The sequence below is a fragment of the Capsicum annuum genome, unplaced genomic scaffold (genome assembly GCF_002878395.1).
Source record: "Capsicum annuum cultivar UCD-10X-F1 unplaced genomic scaffold, UCD10Xv1.1 ctg3524, whole genome shotgun sequence".
Classification (NCBI taxonomy): Eukaryota; Viridiplantae; Streptophyta; class Magnoliopsida; order Solanales; family Solanaceae; genus Capsicum; species Capsicum annuum.
Window position 1 is genome coordinate 212,191 of NW_025842141.1, and position 20,225 is coordinate 232,415.

A 20,225-nucleotide genomic window follows, 5' to 3' on the forward strand; every position below is an offset into this window, starting at 1 on the left:
GGTATGCCAGCGAGGTTGGGGATGGTACCAATATGGTTCGTTTAATTATTCGAGGATATTTGGGTGGTCAAAAGGGTAAAACAGGGCGAATAGGGCATTTTTGGGTTAAATCGGTGTACTATAGAATATAGTTTTGGGTGTGGGCCTGGGGTTAGGGGCCCGGGGGTGTCATGGGCTAAAAATCAATTGGGACATGCCAGGGAGGTTGGAGATCATCCCAGTGTGGTCTGTTTATTTATTCGAGGCCATTTGTGTGGTCAAACAGGTAAATTGGTGCGAACTAGGCACTTTCAAGCCAAATCAGTGTGCTATAGCTGTCGGTTTTGGGGATGTGCCTAGAGTCCGAGAGTGTTGTAGGCTAAAAATTGATCGAGCCACGCCGGAAAGGGTGGGGATCATCCTAGTGTGGTCTGTTTATTTATTCGAGGCCGTTTGTGTAGTAAAATAGGCAAATTGGCGCAAACGGGGCATTTTTAGGCCAAATTAGTGTGCTATTGCTCCCAGTTTTGGGGATATGCCAGGGGTCTGGGGGTCTCGTGGGCTAAAAATTGACTGGGGAATGCCAGGGAGGTTAGGGATTGATCTAGTGTGGTCCGTTTATTTATTCGAGACCATTAGTGTGGTCAAACGGGCGATACGGTATAAACGGGGAATTTTCTGGCAAAATTGGTGTGCTATAGCCCACGTTTTAGTGGTGGGCCCAGGGTCTGAGGGTGTCGTGGGCTAAAAATTGATAGGGGCATTCTAGGGAGGTTGGGGATCGTCTCAGTGTGGTCCATTTATTTATTAGAGGCCATTTGTGTGGTCAAATGGGCAAAACGGTGCAAACAGGGCATTTTTGGGATAAATAGGTGTTCTATAGCCCACGATTTTAGGGGTGGGCCCAGGGTTCGGGTGTGCCATGGGCCAAAATTTGATCAGAGCATGCTAGAGAGGTTGAGGATTGTCCCAGTATGGTCTGTTTTTATTTGAGGCCATTTGGATGGTCAAACGGGCAAAATTGCATGAATGGGACATTTTATAGCCAATTTGGTGTGCTACAGTACACAATTTTGGGGGTAGGCCTTGGGTTCGAGGGCGCTGTAGCCCAAAAACAAATCGACGCATGTCAGGGATACTGGAGATCGTCCTAGTATGGTCCATTTATTTATTTGAGGCCAGTAGGGGTGTCAAAGGGGTAAAATAGCACAAATAGGGAATTTTCGAGCCAAATAGGTGTGCTATAGCCCACGATTTTAGGGGTGGGCCCCAGGTTTAGGTGTCGCGTGGGCTAAAAATCGATCGGGGAATGCCATGGAGGTTGGGGATAATCCCAATGTGGTCCGTTTATTTATTTGAGGCCATTTGGGTGGTCAAATGGGTGAAATGACGCGAAAGGGGCATCTTGAAGCTAAATCAATATGCTATAGCCCACGGTTTTTGGGGTGGGCCTGGGGTTCGGGTGTGTCGTAGGCTGAAAATTGACCAGGCCATGCCAGGGAGGTTAGGGATCATCCTAGTATGGTCCAATTATTTATTTGAGGCTATTTGGGTGGACAAACGAGCAAAACAACGTGAATGGGCCATTTTCAGGTCAAAGTAGTGTGCTATAGCCCACAATTTTGGGTGTGTGCCCTGGGTACGGGCATGCCATGGGCTAAAAATTGACTAGGGCGTGCTAGGGAGGTTGGGGATCATCCCAGTGTTGTCCATTTAATATTCGAGGCCATTTAGGTGGTCAAACGGGCGAAACGGTGTAAATAAGGCATTTTGAGCTAAATTATTGTGATATAGCCTACGGTTTTGGGGTGGGCCCAAAGTTTGGGGGTGTCGTGGGCTAAAAATTGACTGGGGTGTGCCAGGGAGGTTGGGGATCGTGCCAGTATGGTCCGTTTATTTATTCAAGGATATTTGGGTGGTCGAATTGGTGAAATGGCCTAACTAGGGTATTTTTAGGAAAAATTGGTGTGCTATAGCCCACGGTTTTGAGGGTGGGCAAGGGGTCCAGGGGTATCGTGTGTCGAAAATTGACCAGGGCATGCCAGGGAGGTTTGGAATCATCCCAGTGTGGTCCGTTTATTTATTCAAGGCCATTTAGGTGGTCAAACAAACAAAACAGCATGATCGGGGCATTTTTGGGCTAAATCGTTGTGCTATAGCCCACGGTTTTGGGGGTGGGCCTAGGGTCTAAGGGTGTCGTAGGCTAAAAATAGAATGGGGCATACTAGGGAGGGTGGGGATTTTCCTAGTGTGGTCCAATTATTTAGTCGAGGCCATTTGGGTTGTCAAGTGGGTTAAAAGGCGCAAACGGGGCATTTTTGGGATAAATCGTTTTTCTATAGCCCACGATTACGGGGGTAGGCCATGGGTCCGACGATGATGTGAGATAAAAATTGATCGAGGAATGGCAGGGTGGTTGGGGATCATCCCAGTGTGGCCTGTTTACTTATTCGAGGCCATTTGGGTGGTTAAATAGGAGAAATAGTGCGAATGAGGCATTTTCAGGCCAAATCAGTGTGCTATAGCCCATAGTTTTGGGGATGGACTCGGGGTCCGAAGGTGTTGTGGATCAAAAATTGATCGGGGCATACCAGGGGGGTTGGCATCATCCCAATGTGATCCGTTTAATTATTCGAGGCCATTTTGGTGGTCAAACGGATGAAACAGTGCGAACGGGGCATTTTCAGGTCAAATTGGTGTGCAAGCCCATGGTTTTGGGGTTTGCCCCAGGATCCAAGGGTTCCGTAGGCCAAAAATCAATCCATGTATGCTAGAGAGGTTGGGTATGGTCCAAGTGTGGTCCGTTTACTTATTTGAGGCCATTTGGGTGGTCAAAAGGGTAAAACGACACGAGCGGGGTATTTTCGAGCCAAATTGGCATACTATAGCATACGGTTTTTGGTGTGGGCCTGGGTTTTTGGATCTGGGGGTACCAAGGGGTTTGGGGATCATCCCAATGTGGTCCATTTATTAATTTGAGGCCATTTAGGTGGTCGAAAGGGTAAAACGGTGCAAACAGGGCATTTTCAGGCTAAATTGGTGTGCTAGCCTACGCTTTTGGGGTTGGGCAAGGGTTCCGAGGTTGCTATGTGCTAAAAATTTACTGGGCTATACCAGGGGGTGGGGATCATCCCTATATGGTCTTTTTATTTAGACTAGGTCATTTGGGTGGTCAAACGGGCAAAACGGCATGAATGAGGCATTTTTGGGCTAGATTAATGTGCTATAGCCCACAGTTTTATGGGTGGGCCCGAGGTCCGGGGTACCGTGGGTCAAAAATTGATCGGGGTGTCCCAGAGAGTTTAGGGATCATCTCAACATAGTTTGTTTATTTATTTGAGGCTATTTAGTTGGTCAAACGGGCAAAACAGCGCGAATGGTGAATTTTTTGGGCCAAATCGTGTGCTATAGCCCACGGTTTCGGGGGAAGGCCCCAGGTCTGGGGGTACCATGGCAAAAATCAGTTGGGGCATGCCAGGGAGGTTGGGGATCATCCCAATGTGGTCTGTTTATTTATTCGAGGCCATTTGGGTGGTCAAACGGGTGAAGCAACATGAATAAGGCATTTTTGGGCCAAATTTGTATGTTATAGCCCACGGTTTAAGGGTTGGGCCCCGGGTCTGGGGTTACCATAGAAAAAAATCAACTGGGGCATGCCAGGGAGGTTAGAGATCATCCCAGTGTGGTCCGTTTATTTATTCGATGCTATTTGGGTGGTCAAACGGGCAAAACAAAGTGAATGAGGCATTTTAGGGCCAAATCAGTGTGCTATAGCCCACGGTTTTGAGGGTGGGCCTGGGATCCAGGGGTGTCGTGCACCAAAAATTGACTTGGGAATTCCAGGGAGGTTGGGGATTATCCCAATATGGTTTATTTATTTATTTAAGGCTATTTCGGTGGTCAAACGAGCGAAACGGTGCAAACGAGTAATTTTTAGGACAAATTGGCGTGCTAGCCCATGGTTTTGGGGTTTGGCTCGGGGTTCGGGGGTGCCATTGGCAAAAAATTAATTGGGGTGTGCCAGTGAGGATAGGGATTATCCCAATGTGGTTAGTTTACTTATTCGAGTCCATTTGGATGGTCAAAAGGGCGAATCAGCGCAAACAGGGCATTTTCGAGCCAAATCGATGTACTATAGCTTTCGATTTTAGGTGTGGGCTCAGAGTTTGAGGTCCGACAGTGTCATAGGTTGAAAATTGACTGGGGCATGCCAGGGGTGGAGGATCATCTCAGTCTAGTCTGTTTATTTATTCTAGGCGATTTGTGTGGTCAAATGGGCAAAACGGCGCAAATGGGGCATTTTTTGACCAAATCGGTGTGCTATAGCCCACGCTCTCGGGGATGGGCCAAGGGTCTAGGGGTGCCGTAGGCCAAAAATCGACCGAAGCTTGCCAGGAAGGTTGGGGATCGATCTAGTATGGTCCTTTTATTTATTCGAGGCCATTAGGGTGGTCAAATGGGCGAAATGGCGCGATTGGGGCATTTTTGGGAAAAATCAGTGTGCTATAGCCCGCGGTTTTAGGGTTGGCCCCGAGGTCCAGGGGTGTCATCGGCTAAAAATTGACCGAGGTGTGCCATGGAGGTTTAGGATCATCCCAGTGTGGTCCGTTTATTTATTCAAGGCCATTTGTGTGGTCAAATAGGCAAAACGATGCGAACGGGGCCTTTCCAGGCTAAATTGGTATGCTATAGCCCACTGTTTGGAGGGTGGGACCAAGGTCCAAGGGTGTCATGGGCCAAATATTGATCGGGGCATGCCAGGAAGATTAGAGATCATCCCAGTTTTGTTCGTTTATTTATTCGAGGCCATTTGGGTGTTCAAGCGAGTGAAACGGCGCGATCGGGGCATTTTTGGGCCAAATCGGTGTGGTATAGCCCACGGTTTTGGGGATGGGCATTGGGTCTAGAGGTGTCTTAGGACAAAAATTGATCGGGGCATGCTAGGGAGATTGGGGATCATCCTAGTATAGTCCGTTTATTTATTAGAGGCCATTTGGGTGGTTAAGTGAGCGAAACGATGCGATCGGGGCATTTTTGGGCCAAATCGGTGTGCTTAGCCCACGGTTTTGGGGGTGGGCCTGGGGTCCAGGGGTGTCATTTTCCAAAAATCAATTGGGGCATGCCAGGGAGGTTAGGGATCGTCCCAGTGTGGTTCATTTATTTATTCCAGGCAAGTTGGGTGGTCTAGCAGAAAAAATTGCGCAAACGGGTTATTTTTTGGCCAAATCGGTGTGCTATAGCCTACAATTTCTGGGGTAGTCCCATGGTACGAGATACTATGAACTAAAAATAAATCGGGGCATGCCAAGGAGGTTAGGGATCATCCCAGTGTGGTCCATTTATTTATTCGAGGCTATTTGGGTGGTCAAACGAGCGAAATAGCCCAAATGGGACATTTTGAGGCTAAGCAATTGTGCTATAGCCCATGGTTTCGGGGGTGGGCCCTAGGTCTGAGGGTTTTATTGGTTGAAGATTGATTGGGGCGTGCCAGGGAGGTTGAGGATCATCCCAGTGTGGTCCGTTTATTTATTCGAGGCTATTTGGGTGGTCAAACGGGTAAATCGATGCAATTGGGGAATTTTTGGGAAAAATTAGTGTGCTAAAGCCCACGATTTTGGGGGTGTCGTGGGCCGAAAATCAACCGGGGCATGCTAAGGAGGTTGAAGATCATCCCAGTGTGGTCTATTTTTTTATTCGAGGCTATTTGGGTTGTTAAACTAGTGAAACGGTGTTAAATGGAATATTTTTGGGCCAATTCAGTGTGCTATAATACACAATTTCGGGGCGTGTCAGTGAGGTTGGGGATTATCCCAGTATGGTTTATTTATTTATTCGAGGCCATTTGGGTGTTCAAAAATGGAAACGGCGTGGACGGGTCATTTTTTGGGCCAAATCAGTGTGCTATAGTCCATGATTTTAGGGGTGGCCCCAGGGTACGGGGGTGCTGTGGGCCAAAAATTAATCGTGGCATGCAAGGGAGGTTGGGGATCATCCCAGTGTCGTCAGTTTATTTATTCGAGGCTATTTAGGTGGTCAAACGGGCGAAACAAAGCGAACGGGGCATTTTTGGGCTATATCGGTGTGCTATAGCCCACGATTTTAGGGGTTGGCCCGGGTTCTGGGGGTACCGTACATCAAAAATTGACCGAGACGTGCTAAAGAGGTTTTGGATTGTCCTAGTATGGTCCGATTATTTATTCAAGGCTATTTGGGTGGTCAAACGGGCAAAACAGCATAAATAGGGCATTTTCAGGCCAAATCTGTGTTCCATAGCCTACCATTTTGGGGGTGGTCCCTGGGTTCGGGGGTGCCGTGGGCCAAAAATTAATTGAGGTATTCTAGGGAGGTTGAGGATCGTCTCAGTGAGGTTCCTTTATTTATTCGAGGCCATTTGGGTTGTTAAATGGGCAAAATAGCACAAACAAGGCATTTTCGGGCCAAATCAATGTGCTATATAGCCTACTGTTTATTGGGTAAGCTCAGGGTTCGGGGGTGTCGTGGGCATAAAATCGATTAGGGCATGCCAGGGAGGTTGGGGATCATCCTAGTGTGATCCGTTTATTTGTTCCACGCCATTTGGGTGGTCAAACGGTCAAAATGGTCTAAACAGTGCATTTTCGAGCCAATTTGGTATGCTTTATAGCCCACAGTTTTAGGGGTGGGCCCGGGTCCCGAAGTGCAGTGGGCTAAAAATTGACCGGGGCATGCCAGGGAGGTTGGGAATCATCCCAGCATGGTCCATTTATTTATTCTAGTCCATTTGGATGGTCAAATGGGCAAAACAGCGTGAATGAGATATTTTCGGGCTAAATCATTGGGCTATAGCCCATGGTTTTGAGGGTAGGCTCGGGGTCCGAGGGTGCCGTGGGCCAAAAATCTGTCGAGGCATGCCAGGGAGTTCTAGTATTGTCCTAGTGTGGTCCGTTTGTTTATTCAGGGCTCTTAGGGTGGACAAATGGGCAAAACAGCGTGATTGGGGCATTTTCGGGCTAAATCGGTGTGCTTTAGCCCATGGTTTTGGGGTTGGGCCCAGGGTTTGGGGGTGACATGGGCTAAAAATTTATTGGGGCATTCCAAGGAGGTTGGGGATCATCCCAGTGTGTTCCAATTTTTGTTCGAGGCCATTTGTGTGGTCAAACGGGCAAAACGGCACGAACGAGACGTTTTTGAGTCAATTCAATGTGTTGCAGATGACGATTTTAGGGGTGGGCCCGGGTTCTAGAGGTTTCGTCAGATGAAAATTAACCGAAGCGTGAAAGGGATGTTAGGGGTGTCCCAATTCAGAGTCAATTTGGTGTAGCACACGGTTTCGGGGTGGGCTCGGGGTCCGGAGGTACCATGGTCCAAAAATTGACCGAAGCGTGCTAGGGAGGTTGGGGATCATCCCAGTATGATCCGTTTATTCAAGGACATTTAGGTTGTCAAATGGGAAAAACGGCGTTAACGGGGCATTTTAAAGCCAAATTAGTGTGCTATAGTTCATGGTTTCGGGGGTGAGCTCAAGGTTCGGGGGTGCTGTCGGCCAAAAATTGACCCGAGCATGCCAGGGAGATTGGGAGTCATCCCTGTGTGGTCTGTTTATTTTTTTGAGGCCATTTGGGTGGTCAAACGGGCAAAACGGCGCGGTTGAGGCATTTTTTATACCGAATCGGTGTACTATAGACCACAATTTTAAGGGTGGGCCGGGAGTCAGGGGGTGCCATGAGCAAAAAATTGATTGGGGCATGCTAGGGTGGTTCGGGATCATTCTAGTGTGGTCCGTTTATTTAATCGAGGCTATTAGGTTGGTCAAACGGGTGAAACAGCGCTAATGGGCTATTTTTGGGCTAAATTGGGGTGCTAGCCCACGATTTTGGGAGTAGGCCCGGGGGTGCTGTGTGCCAAAAATTGATCGAGACATGCTAGGGAGGTTTGAGATCATCCCAGTGTGGTCCATTTATTTATTTGAGGCCATTAGGGTGGTCAAACGGGGAAAACGGTGCTTATGGGGCATTTTTGGGCCAAATCGGTGTGCTAGCCCACAGTTTTGGGGGTGGGCCCGAGGTCTGGGGGTGCCGTGTGCCAGCAAGGTTGTAGATCATCCTAGTGTGGTCCTACTATTTATTCGAGGCCATTTGGATGGTTAAACAGGCAAAACAGTGTTAATGGGGCATTTTCAGACCAAATCGGTGTGCTATTACCCACGATTTTGGAGGTAGGCTTGGGGTCCTGGGGTGCCGTGGGATGAAAATTGATCGGGGCATGCTAAGGAGGTTGGGGATCATCATAGTATGATCCGTTCATTTATTCGAGGCCATTTGGGTGGTCAAACGGGCAAAACGGTACGAACGGGGCATTTTCAAGACAAATCGATGTGCTATAGCCGATGGTTTTGGGGGTGGGCCCGGGGTTCGAGGGTGCTGTGGGCAAAAAATCGATCGAGGCATGCCAGGAGGTTGGGTACCTGATAATGCTCTACTTACACATCAATTTAGTGCAAGACGGTCGTCGTCAATATATTTACCCAACTTTGGACTCGGGGTCGAAACCACTGGGAGCAATGTGTGTGGCTATTAAACTAGTTTGTAACTAAAGCTACAAGTTAAATTCAAATAATTGGCACAAAAATACAAAATAGGGTTTTTTAATGATTAGCAAATAATTGTCGGTCGCTTTAATCTGTGTTTGTAGTCAATAGTTTATAGAGAAACCAGAATTATGTTCACTAGGGTGTTCGATACTTGACAGATGCTAATAGTAGTTCAAGATTCTCATGGTAGGTAGGACAACAAGCTATCTTTATCGATGTTACGCTAAAATGTCTCTCGACCTACTTAAGCATTTAATTTTCTAATCCTTTCGGACTTAGGGAATTTCTATTCACTGCCCAGATTTTACCTCAGGTTAACCAACCTTGTTACAATGCTGGTTATTAAACGAAGTATTTCTGAGTCCTTGTTGATAACTCACTTCCGACTATATTTGATTTCTTTCTCAAGTTAGTCAAAGCAGGTGTCTACTGTTTGCAACCAACAAACATTAATTAAAGCTTCAGAATTATCAAGAAATCCTACCACCTTTTGAATCTTGAACTCTTAGCACCTTATCGAGACCTAACCCTAGATCCCATAACTCAGGTTAATGGAATTTAGCCACTCATGATGCAACAAACGAAACACATAATTGAATTCATAATTGAGAAGATTAAATTACAGAGATGAATAATAATTAGTGAATCATATATTATATCACAAAGAAAAATCCCCAAAATAGTTATATTGTTCGAATCCAAAAAGATAGAGAAAGAAATATCAAAAAATATTCTCCAAGACTCAAAGTATCGAACTCTCTTCAGAATAATGATGATGATGAATGAATGCCTCCTAGAAAACCCTAAAACAAAGCTTTAAATAGTTCAACCTAAATAAGGAAATAAAATTAAAGTTGTAGCTTTTTCTCTGAATAGACGACGATATCCGTGACAGCTTATCAGGAGTCTGACAGCTTATTACGGATGTCGTCAGCTCCTCTGCCCTTTTGGCTTCTGCTGTCTAAGGATGACGATGACATTGCCGCCTTATCACCAACCTGACGGCTTATTACGAATGTCGTCACACAAATGTCGTCAATGTCCATTCTCTGTTTAAGGCTGACGGCATCCCTGATAGCTTATCACCAGGCTGACGACTTATCATGAACGTCGCAGCCACACTTGTCCTTTATTTTGCTTTACTTTTCAGCCTTTTTGTTTCCATTATTTTTGGTTCTCCTACATCTCAACATTTACTAGAAAAATCAAAGTAAGCTAATAAAAAACAACTAAAGTTGCTCAAGACCTTACTATTATTTATAGCTAAAAGCCTCAAATATGTTAACGTAGGCTCACACATCAGTACCTTGGGCCAAAAATCGATCGAGGAGTGCCAGGGGGTTGGGGATCATTCCAGTGTGGTTCGTTTATTTATTCGAGGTAATTTTGGTGGTCAAATGGGCAAAACGGCATAAATGGGGCATTTTTGGGCCAAATCGGTGTGCTATAGCTGAGGGTTTTGGGCGTGGGCCCGGGGTTCGAGGGTTCCATAGGCTAAAAATTGACTGAAGTATGCAAGAAAGGTTGGGGATTATCCCAGCATGGTCTGTTTATTTATTTGAGGCCATTTAGGTGGTCAAACAGGCAAAATAATGCAAATGGGGCATTTCTGGGCCAAATCGCTGTGCTATAGCCCACGGTTTTAGGGCTGGGCCTGGGGTATGGGGGTGCCGTGGGGCAAAAATTGACCGAGGTATGTTAGGGAGGTTGGGATCATCTCAATATGGTCTGTATATTTATTCGAGCATATTTGTATAGTCAAATGGGTGAAACCATGCAAACGAGGCATTTTTAGGCTAAATCGATGTGCTATAGTCCACGGTTTTGGGGGTGGGCCAGGGGTTCGGGGGTGCCGTGGGCCAAAAATTGATCGGGGCATGCCAGGGAGGTTGGGGATCATCCTAGTCTGGTCTATTTTTTTATACGAGGCCATTTGGGTGGTCAAACGGGTGAAACGGCATGAACGGGATATTTTTGAGCCAATTTGATGTGCTACAACACACGGTTTTGTGGGTGGGTCCGAGGTCCAAAGGTGACATAGGCCAAAAATTGGATTGGTATGTCAGGGAGGTTAGGGATCATCCTAGTGTGGTCTGTTTATTTATTCGAGGCCAGTTGGGGTGTCAAACGGGAAAAACAGCATGAATGGGGCATTTTTGGGCCAAATCGGTGTGCTATAGCCCATGGTTTTGGGGGTGGACATGGGGTCCGCGGTGCCGTGGGCCGAAAATCGATTGGGGAATGCCAGGGAGTTTGAGGGTCGTCTCAATATAGTTCTTTTATTTATTTGAGGCCATTTGGGTGGTCAAACGGGCGAAATAGCGTGAACAGGGAATTTTTAGGCCAAATTGGTATGCTATATATAGCTCACGATTTTGGGGGTGGGCCCTGGGTCGGGGGTACCGTGGGTCAAAAACTGACCGAGGTATGCTAAGGAGGTTAGGGATCGTCCCAATGTGGTCCATTTATTTATACTCATCTATTTGGGTTGTCAAATGGGCAAAATAGTGCAAATAGGGATTTTTTAGGCCAAATCGGTGTGGTATAGCCTACGGTTTTGGCGGTGGACCTGGGATACGGGGGTACCATGGACTGAAAATTGACCGGGGCATGCCAGGAAGGTTGGGGTTCATCCTAGTACGGTCCTTTTATTTATTCGAGGCCATTTGGATGGTCAAACAGTCAAAACATCTCGATTGAGGCGTTATCATGCCAAATCGGTGTGCTATAGCCCACAGTTTTAGGAGTGGGCCTGGAGTCTGGGCGTTTCGTGGGCAAAACGTCAATCGGGGCATGCCAGGGAGGTTTGGGATAGTCCTAGTATGGTCCGTTTATTTATTCGAGGCTAGTTAGGTTATTAAATGGAAAAAAAGCGCAAATGAGGCATTTTTGGGCCAAATCAGTGTGCCATAGCCCACAGTTTTTGGGGTGGGCCCGAGGTTCGGAGGTATCGTGGGATGAAAATTGACCGGGCCATGCCAGGGAGGTTCAGGATCATCCCAGTGTGGTCTATTTATTTATTTGAGGCTTTTTGGGTGGTCAAATGGGCGAAACGGTGCGAATAGGGAAATTTTGGGCCTAATCGGTGTGCTATAGCCCATGGTTTCAGGGGTGGGCCCAAGGTTTATGTTGCCGTAGGTAAAAAATCAAATGGGGCTTACTCGGAAGGTTAGGGATCATCCTAGTGTGGTCTGTTTATTTATTCGAGGCCATTTGGGTGGTTAAACGGGTGAAACGGCGCGATCGGGGCATTTTTGGGCCAAACCGGCGTGCTATAACCCACGATTTTGGGGGTGAACCCAAAGTTTGGGGGTGCCGTAGGCTTAATATTAACCGGGGGGGGGGGGGTCAGGGAGGTTGGGGATCATCCCAGTATGGTATGTTTATTTATTCGAGGCCATTTGGGTGGTCTTACGATTGAAACGGAGGGATTAAGGCATTTTCTGGTCAAATCAGTGTGCAATAGCCCACGGTTTTAGGGCTGGACCTGAGGTCCTGGGTTGTCGTAGGCCAAAAATTGATCGGGACATGTCAGGGAAGTTGGAGATCATCCCAGTATGGTCCGTTTATTTATTCGAGGCCATTTGGTTAGTCAAACAGGCAAAACGGTGCGAACGAGGCATTTTTTGGCCAAATCAGTATGCTGTAGCCCATAATTTTGGGGGTGGGCTCGAGATCTGGGGGTTTCGTGGGCAAAAAATTGATAGGGGCATTCCAGGGTGGTAAGGGATCATCCCGGTGTGGTTCGTTTATTTATTCGACGCCATTTTGGTTGTGAAACGGGCAAAATGGCACGAATGGGGCATTTTTGGGCTGAACCGGTGTGCTATAGCCCACGGTTTTGGTGGTGGGCCCGTGGTTTGAGGGTCTTATAGGCCAAAAATTGATCAGGGTATGTCAGGGAGGTTGGGGATCATTCAAGTATGGTCCGTTTATTTATTTGAGGCTATTTGGGTGGTCAAACGGCAAAACATTATGAACGAGACATTTTTGGGCTAAAATGGTGTGCTATAGCCCACGGTTTTGGAGTTAGGCCCGAGATCCAAGGGTGTCGTGGGACAAAAATTAACGAGGGCATGCCAGGAAGGTTGGGGATCATTCTTTTATGGTCTGTTTATTTATTTGAGGCTATTTGGGTGGTCAAACGGGTGAAATGGCACGAATCGGGCATTTTTGGGCTAAATCGGTGTGCTATAGCCCATGGTTTTGAGGGTGGGCCTGGGGTCTGAGGGTACCTTGGGCCAAAAATTGGTAGGGTCATGCTAGGGAGGTTGGGGATCATCCCAGTATGGTCCATTTATTTATTTGAGGCATTTTGGGTAGTCGAACGGGCAAAACAGCACGAACGGGGCTTTTTCGAGATAAATTAGTGTGCTATAGCCCATGATTTCGGAGGTGGGCCTGGGGTACGAGGGCGCCGTAAGCCGAGAATTGATCGGGGTATGTCAGGGTGGTTGGGGATAGTGCCAATATGGCTTGTTTATTTATTCGAGGCAATTTAGGTGGTCAAACGGTCGTAACAGAGTGAACGGAGCATTTTTGAGCCAAATCGATGGGCTAGCCTAAAGTTTTGGGGGTGGGTTCGGTGTCCAGGGATACCGTAGGTAGAAAATTGATCGGGACATGCCAGCGAGGTTAGGGATCATCCCAGTGTGGTCTGTTTATTTATTCAAGGGCATTTGGTTGGTCAAATGGGTAAAAAAATGCAGACGGGGCATTTTCAGGCCAAATCGGTGTGCTATAGCACATAGTTTCATGTGTGGGCCTGGGGTTTTAGGTCCAAGGGTGCCATGGAACAAAAATTGACATGGGCATGCCAGGGTGGTTGGGGATCGTTCCTGTGTGGTCTGTTTATTTATTCTAGGCCATTTGGGTGGTCAAACGGGCAAAATAAAGCAAACGGGGCATTTTTTGACAAAATCGATGAGCTATAGCCCACGATTTTAGGGGTGGTCCTGGGGTCCTGGGGTGCCGTGGGACAAAAATTGACCAGGCCATGCCACGGAGGTTGGGGATTATTCTAGTGTGGTCCGTTTATTTATTCGAGGCCATTTGGGTGGTCAAACGAGCAAAATGGTGCGGACGAGGCATTTTTAAGCCAAATCGGTGTGCTATAGCCGACGGTTTTGGGTGTGGTACCGGGGTCCGAGGGTGCTGCAGGCGAAAAATTGATCGAGGTGTGCCGGGGAGGATGAAGATCATCCCAGTGTGGTCCATTTATTTATATAAGGCCATTTGGGTGGTCAAATGGGCAAAACGGGTCATTTTTAGAATAAATCGATGTGATATAGCCTACAGTTTTGGGGTTGGACAGAGGGTTCGGGGTGCCGTGGCCCAAAAATTTACTAGGCATGTCGGAAAGGTTGGGGATCATTCTAGTATGGTCCATTCATATATTTTAAGCCATTTAGGTGGTTAAAAGAGAGAAACAAAACGAACGGAGCATTTTTGGGCCATATTAGTGTGCTATATAGCCAACAATTTTGGGGGTGGGCCCGTAGTTCGAGTGTGTTGTGCGCCAAAAATCTACCGAGGCATGTCAGGGAGGTTCAGGATCATTCCAGTATGGTCCATTTAATTTTTTGTGGCCATTTGGGTGGACTAACGGGCAAAACAACGCGGATAGGGCATTCTTGGGCCAAATCGGTGTGCTATAGCCCACGATTTTGGGGGATGGCCCGAGGTCCGGGCGTGCTGTGGTTCAAATATTAATAGGAGCATGCCAGGGAGGTTGGGGATCATCCCAGTATGGTTCGTTTAATTTTCCATGGCCATTTGGGTGGATAAACGGGAAAACAACGTGAACGGGACATTTTCGAGACAAACCAGTGTGCTATAGCCCATGGTTTCGAGGGTGGGACCAGGGTTTAGGCGTGCTATCGGCAAAAAATTGATTGGGCATGCCAAGGAGGTTGGGGATCATCCCAGTAGGGTTCGTTTAATTTTTTGTGGCCATTGTGGTGGACAAACGGGTGAAACAACCCTAACAAGCATTTTTTGGTCAAATCGGTGTGCTATAGCCAACGATTTCATGGGTGGGCTTGCTATTTGGGTGTGCTGTGGGCCAAAAATTGATTGGGGCATGACATGGAGGTTAAGGATCGTTCAGTGTGGCCCATTTAATTTTTTGTGGCTATTTGAGTGGACGAACGGGCAAAACGACGCGAACGGGGCATTTTTGGGCCAAATCGGTGTTCTATAGCCCACGGTATCGGGGGTGGGCCTGGGGTTCGAGCGTGCTGTGGGCGAAAAATCAAACAGGGCATTCCAGGGAGGTTGGAAATTGTCCCAGTGTGGTCCATTTAATTTTTGAGTCCATTTCGGTGGACAAACAGACGAAACAGCGTGAATGGGGCATTTTCAGGCTAAATTGGTGTGCTATAGCCTACGGTTTTGGTGGTGGGCTTGAGATTCGGGCATACTGTGGGCTGAAAATTGACCGAGGCGTGTCAGGGAGATTGGGGATCATCCCAGTGTAGTTTGTTTAATTTTTTTATGGCCATTTGGATGGAGAAACAGGTGAAACGGCGCGAACGGGGACTAGTCAGACCAAATCAGTGTGCTATAGCCCACGGTTTCTTGGGTGGGCCTGGGGTCCGAGTGTGCTTGCACTGAAAATTGATCGAGGCATGCCAGGAAGGTTGGGAATCATCTCAATGTAGTCCGTTTAATTTTTCGTGGCCATTTGCATGGACAAATGTGCAAAACGGCATAAGTGGGGCCTTTTCGAGCCAAATCGATGTGTTATAGCCCTCGGTTTTGTGGGTAGGCTCGGGGTACGAGTGTGCTATGGCCAAAAATCGACCGGCGCATGCCTGGGAGGTTTGGGAACATCCCAGTATGGCTCTTTTAATCTTTCATGGCCATTTGGGTGCACAAACGGGCGAAACGATGTGAATAGGGAAATTTTGGGATAAATTATTGTTCTATAGCTCACGATTTTAGGGGTGGGCTTGGGGTTCGGGGGTGCCGTCAGTCAAAAGTCGATCGGGGTATGGCAGGGAGGTTGGGGATTGTCCATGTGTGGTCCTTTTTTTATTCGAGGCCAATTTGGTGGTCAAACAGGTGAAACGGTGCGAACGGGACATTATCTGAGGTAGTACTAATTAATGCTTGAATTGCTTACGAGCCAATTCGGTGAGCTACAACTTATGGTTTTGGGGGTGGGCCATGGGTCTGGGGGTATCGTTGGCCATAAATTGATTGAGGTATGTCAGGGAGGTTGGGGATCATCCCAGTATGGTCCATTTATTTATCCGAGGCCATTTGGTTGGTCAAACGGGCAAAACAGCACGAATGAGGCATTTTCAAACCAAATTGGTGTGCTATAGCCGACGGTTATGGGGGTGGGCCCGAGGTCTGAGGGTGCTGTAGGAGAATGGGGATCATCCCAGTATGGTCTATTTATTTATTCGAGGCCATTTGGGTTGTCAAACGGGCAAAATAGGTCATTTTCGGGATAAATCGATGTGTTATAGCCCACGGTTTCGGGGATGGGCCAAAGATTCGGGGGTGTCGTTGCCCAAAAATTTACTGGGCATGCTAGAGAGGTTGAGGATCATCCAAGTATGATTAGTTTACATATTCGAGGCCATTTAGGTGGTTAAATGGAAGAAACAGAGTGAATGGGGCATTTTTGGGCCAAATCGGTGTGCTATAACCCACTGTTTTGGGGGTAGGCATAGGGTTCGGGCGTACTGTGGGCCGAAAATCGAGCGGGGTGTGCTAGGGAGGTTGTGGATTATCCTAGTATGATCCGTTTAATTTTTTGTGGTCATTTGGGCGAACAAATGAGCGAAACGGCGCAAACGGGGTGTTTTCAGGCAAAATCTGTGTGCTATAGCCTGCGGTTTTAAGGTGGGCCTAGGGTTCGAGACTGATGTGGGAGAAAAATTGACCGGGGCATGCCAGGGAGATTGGGGAACATTCCAGTATGGTCCGTTTATTTTTTAACTATTTGTGTGGACAAATCGGCTAAACGACACGAACGAAGCATTTATGGGCCAAATTGGTATGCTATAGCCCATAGTTTTGGGGGAGGACCCGAGGTTCGGGCATGCTGTGGGCCAAAAATTGATCGAGGCATGCCAGGGAGATTGGGGATAATCCCAGTATGGTCCGTTCAATTTTTCATAGCCATTTAGGTAGAGAAATAGGCAAAATAGCGCGAATGGGGCATTTTTGAGCCAAATCAGTGTGCTATTGCCCACGGTTTCGAGGGTGGGCCCGAGCATGCTATGGGCTAAAAATTGATCGGGGCATGCCAGAGAGGCTGGGGATCATCCCAGTGTGGTGCGTTTAATTTTTTGTGACCATTTGGATGGACTAACGGCCGAAAGAGTGCGAATGGGGCATTTTCAGGCTAAATCGGTGTGCTATAGCCCACGGTTTTGGGGGTGGGCCTGGGGTCCGAGAGTGCTGTGCATAAAAAATTGACCGGGGTATCCCAAGAGGGTTGAGGATCATCCCAATGTGGTCCATTTAATTTTTTGTGGCTATTTGGGTGGACAAATGGGTAAAACAGCGCGAACGAGGCATTTTCGAGCAAAATTGATGTGCTATAGCTAACGATTTCGGGGGTGGGCTCGGGGTTCTGGCGTGATATGGACTAAAAATTGACTGAGGCATACCAGGGAGGATGGGAATTGTGTTTGTGTGGTCTCTTTAATATTTCATGGCTATTTGGGTGGACAAACAGGAGAAACGACACGAACGAGGCATTTTTGGGTCAAATTGGTGTGCTATAGCCCATGGTTTTGGGGGTGGGCCCGAGGTCTGGGAGTGTTGTGGTCCGAAAATTGACTAGGGTGTACCAAGGAGGTTGGGGATCTTCCCAGTGTAGTCCGTTTAATTTTTTATGGCCATTTGGGTGGACAAACGAGCGAAACGGCGCGAGGGACATTTTTGGACAAAATCAGTGTGCTATAGCCCACAGTTTTGGAGGTGGGCCTGGGGTTCGGGCATGCTGTGAGATGAAAATTTATTGAGGCATGCCAAGGAGGTTAGGGATCATCCCAGTGTGGTCTATTTATTTTTTCGAGGCCATTTGGGTGGTCAAACGGGCGAAACAACGCGAATGGGGTATTTTTAGGTCAAATTGGTGTGCTATAGCCCATGGTTTTAGGGGTGAGCCCAGGGTTTGGACGTGCCATGTGATAAAAATTGACCGGGGCATGCCAGGAATGTTAGGGATCATCCCAGTATGGTCCGTTTAATTTTTTATGGCCATTTGGGCAGACAAACGGGTGAAACGGCATGAATGGGGCATTTTTGGGTCAAATTAATGTGCTAAAGCCCACGGTTTCACGGGTGGGCCCGGGGTTCGGGTGTACTATATGCCAAAAATTGACCAGGGTATGCTAGAGAGGTTGTGGATTATCCCAGTATGCTAGAGAGGTTGTGGATCATCCATTTGGATGGACAAACAGGCAAAACGGTGCGAACGGGGTGTTTTCAGGCCAAATCGTTGTGCTATAGTCCACGGTTTTGGGGATGTGCCTGGGGTCCGAGCATGCTGTGGGCCAAAATTCAATTGGGGCATGCCAGGGAGGTTGGGAATCGTCCCAGTGAGGTTCGTTGAATTTTTATGGCCATTTGGGTGGACAAACGGGCAAAACGGCGCGAACCCTGGTATTTTTAGGCCAAATAGGTGTGCTATATAGCCCACAATTTTGGGGATGGTCCCGGGTTTGGGTGTGCTGTATGCTAAAAATCTACCGGGGTGTGTCAGGAGGGTTGAGGATCATCCCAATGTGGTCCGTTTAACTTTTCGTGGCTATTTGGGTGGACAAATGGGCGAAACGGTGTGAACGGGACATTTTTGAGGCAAATCGGTGTGCTATATAGCCCATGGTTTTGGGGGTGGGCTCGGGTTCCGACGTGCTGTGGGCTGAAAATCGATTGAGACATGCAAGGGAGGTTGGAGATCATCCCAATGTGGTCCGTTTAATTTTTTCTGGCCATTTGGGTGGACAAACGGTTGAAACAGCCCGAATGGGGCATTTTTAGGTCAAATCAATGTGCTATAGCCCACGGTTTTGGGGGTGGGCCCGACGTTCGGGCGTGCTGTGGGCCAAAAATTGATCGGGGCGTGCCATGGTGGTTAAGGATCGTCCAGTATGGCCCATTTAATATTTTGTGGCTATTTGAGTGAACAAACAGGCGACACGGCACGAACGGGGCATTTTTGGGCCAAATCAGTGTGCTATAAACCAAGGTTTTGGGGGGTGGGACTGGTGTTCGAGCGTGCTATGGGCCAAAAATTGATCGGGCATGCCATAGAGGTTGGAGATCGTCTAGTGTGGCTCATTTATTTTTTTGTGGCCATTTGAGTGGACAAACGGGTGAAACGGTGCGAACGGGGCTTTTTTGGGCCAAATTTGTATACTATAGCCCACGGTATCAGGGGTGGGCTTGGGGTTCAAGCGTACAGTGTTCACAAAATTGAATAGGGCATGGCAGTGAGGTTTAGAATCATCTCAGTGTGGTTTATTTAATTTTTCATGGCCATTTGGGTGGACAAACGGACAAAATGGCGTAAACGGGGATTCTTCGGCCCAAATCAGTGTGATATAGCCTAGGGTTTCGAGGGTGGGCCCGGGATTCGGGTATGCTGTGGGCCAAAAATTGATCGAGGCATACCAGGGAGGTTGGGAATCATCCCAGTGTGGTCTTTTTAATTTTTCATGGACATTTAGGTGGACAAACAAGCAAAACGATGTGAATGGGGTATTTTCAGGTCAAATCGGTGTGCTATAACCCACAGTTTTGAGGGTGGGCCTGGGGTCCGAGCGCGCAATGGGCCGAAAATCAACCGGGGCATGCTAGGGAGGTTGGGGATCATCACAGTGTGGTCTGTTTAATTTTTCGTGGCTATTTTGGTAGACAAATGGGTGAAACAGTGTGAATGAGGACTATATTGGCGAAATCAGTGTGCTATTGCCTACGGTGTCTACTGTGGGCCAAAAATAAATCGGCCGTGCCAGGGAGGTTGGGGATAGTCCCAATATGGTTCGTTTAATTTTTTTTAGCCATTTGCATGAACAAATTTGCAAAACGGCGCAAACGGAGCATTTTCGAACCAAATCAGTGTGCTATAGCCTTCGATTTTGGGGGTAGGCTTGGGTTTCGGGCCTGCTATTGTCCAAAAATTGATCAGGGCATGCCAGGGAGGTTGGGGATCATTCCAGTATGGTCCGTTTAATTTTTTGTGGTTATTTGGATGGACAAACGGGCAAAACAAAGTGAATGGGGCCTTTTCAGGCTAAATTGGTGTGCTATAGCCCAAGGTTTTGGGGGTGGGCCCAGGTTTCGGGCATATTATGTGCCAAAAATTGATCGGGGCATGCCAGGGAGGTTGAGGATCATCCCAGTATGGTTCGTTTAATTTTTCATGGCCATTTGGTTGGACAAACGGGCGATACGACATGAATGGGGTATTTTCGAGCTAAATCGATGTGCTATAGCCCACAGTTTTCGGGGTAGGCCTGGGGTTCGGGCATACTATGGGATGAAAATTGGCCTGGGCATGCGAGGGAGGTTGGGGATCATCCTAGTATGGTTCATTTAATTTTTTGTGGCCATTTTGGTGGACAAACGGGAAAAATAGCGTGAACAGCGCCTTTTCGCACCAAATCGGTGTTCTAAAGCCCATGGTTTTGGGCGTGGGCCTGGGGTA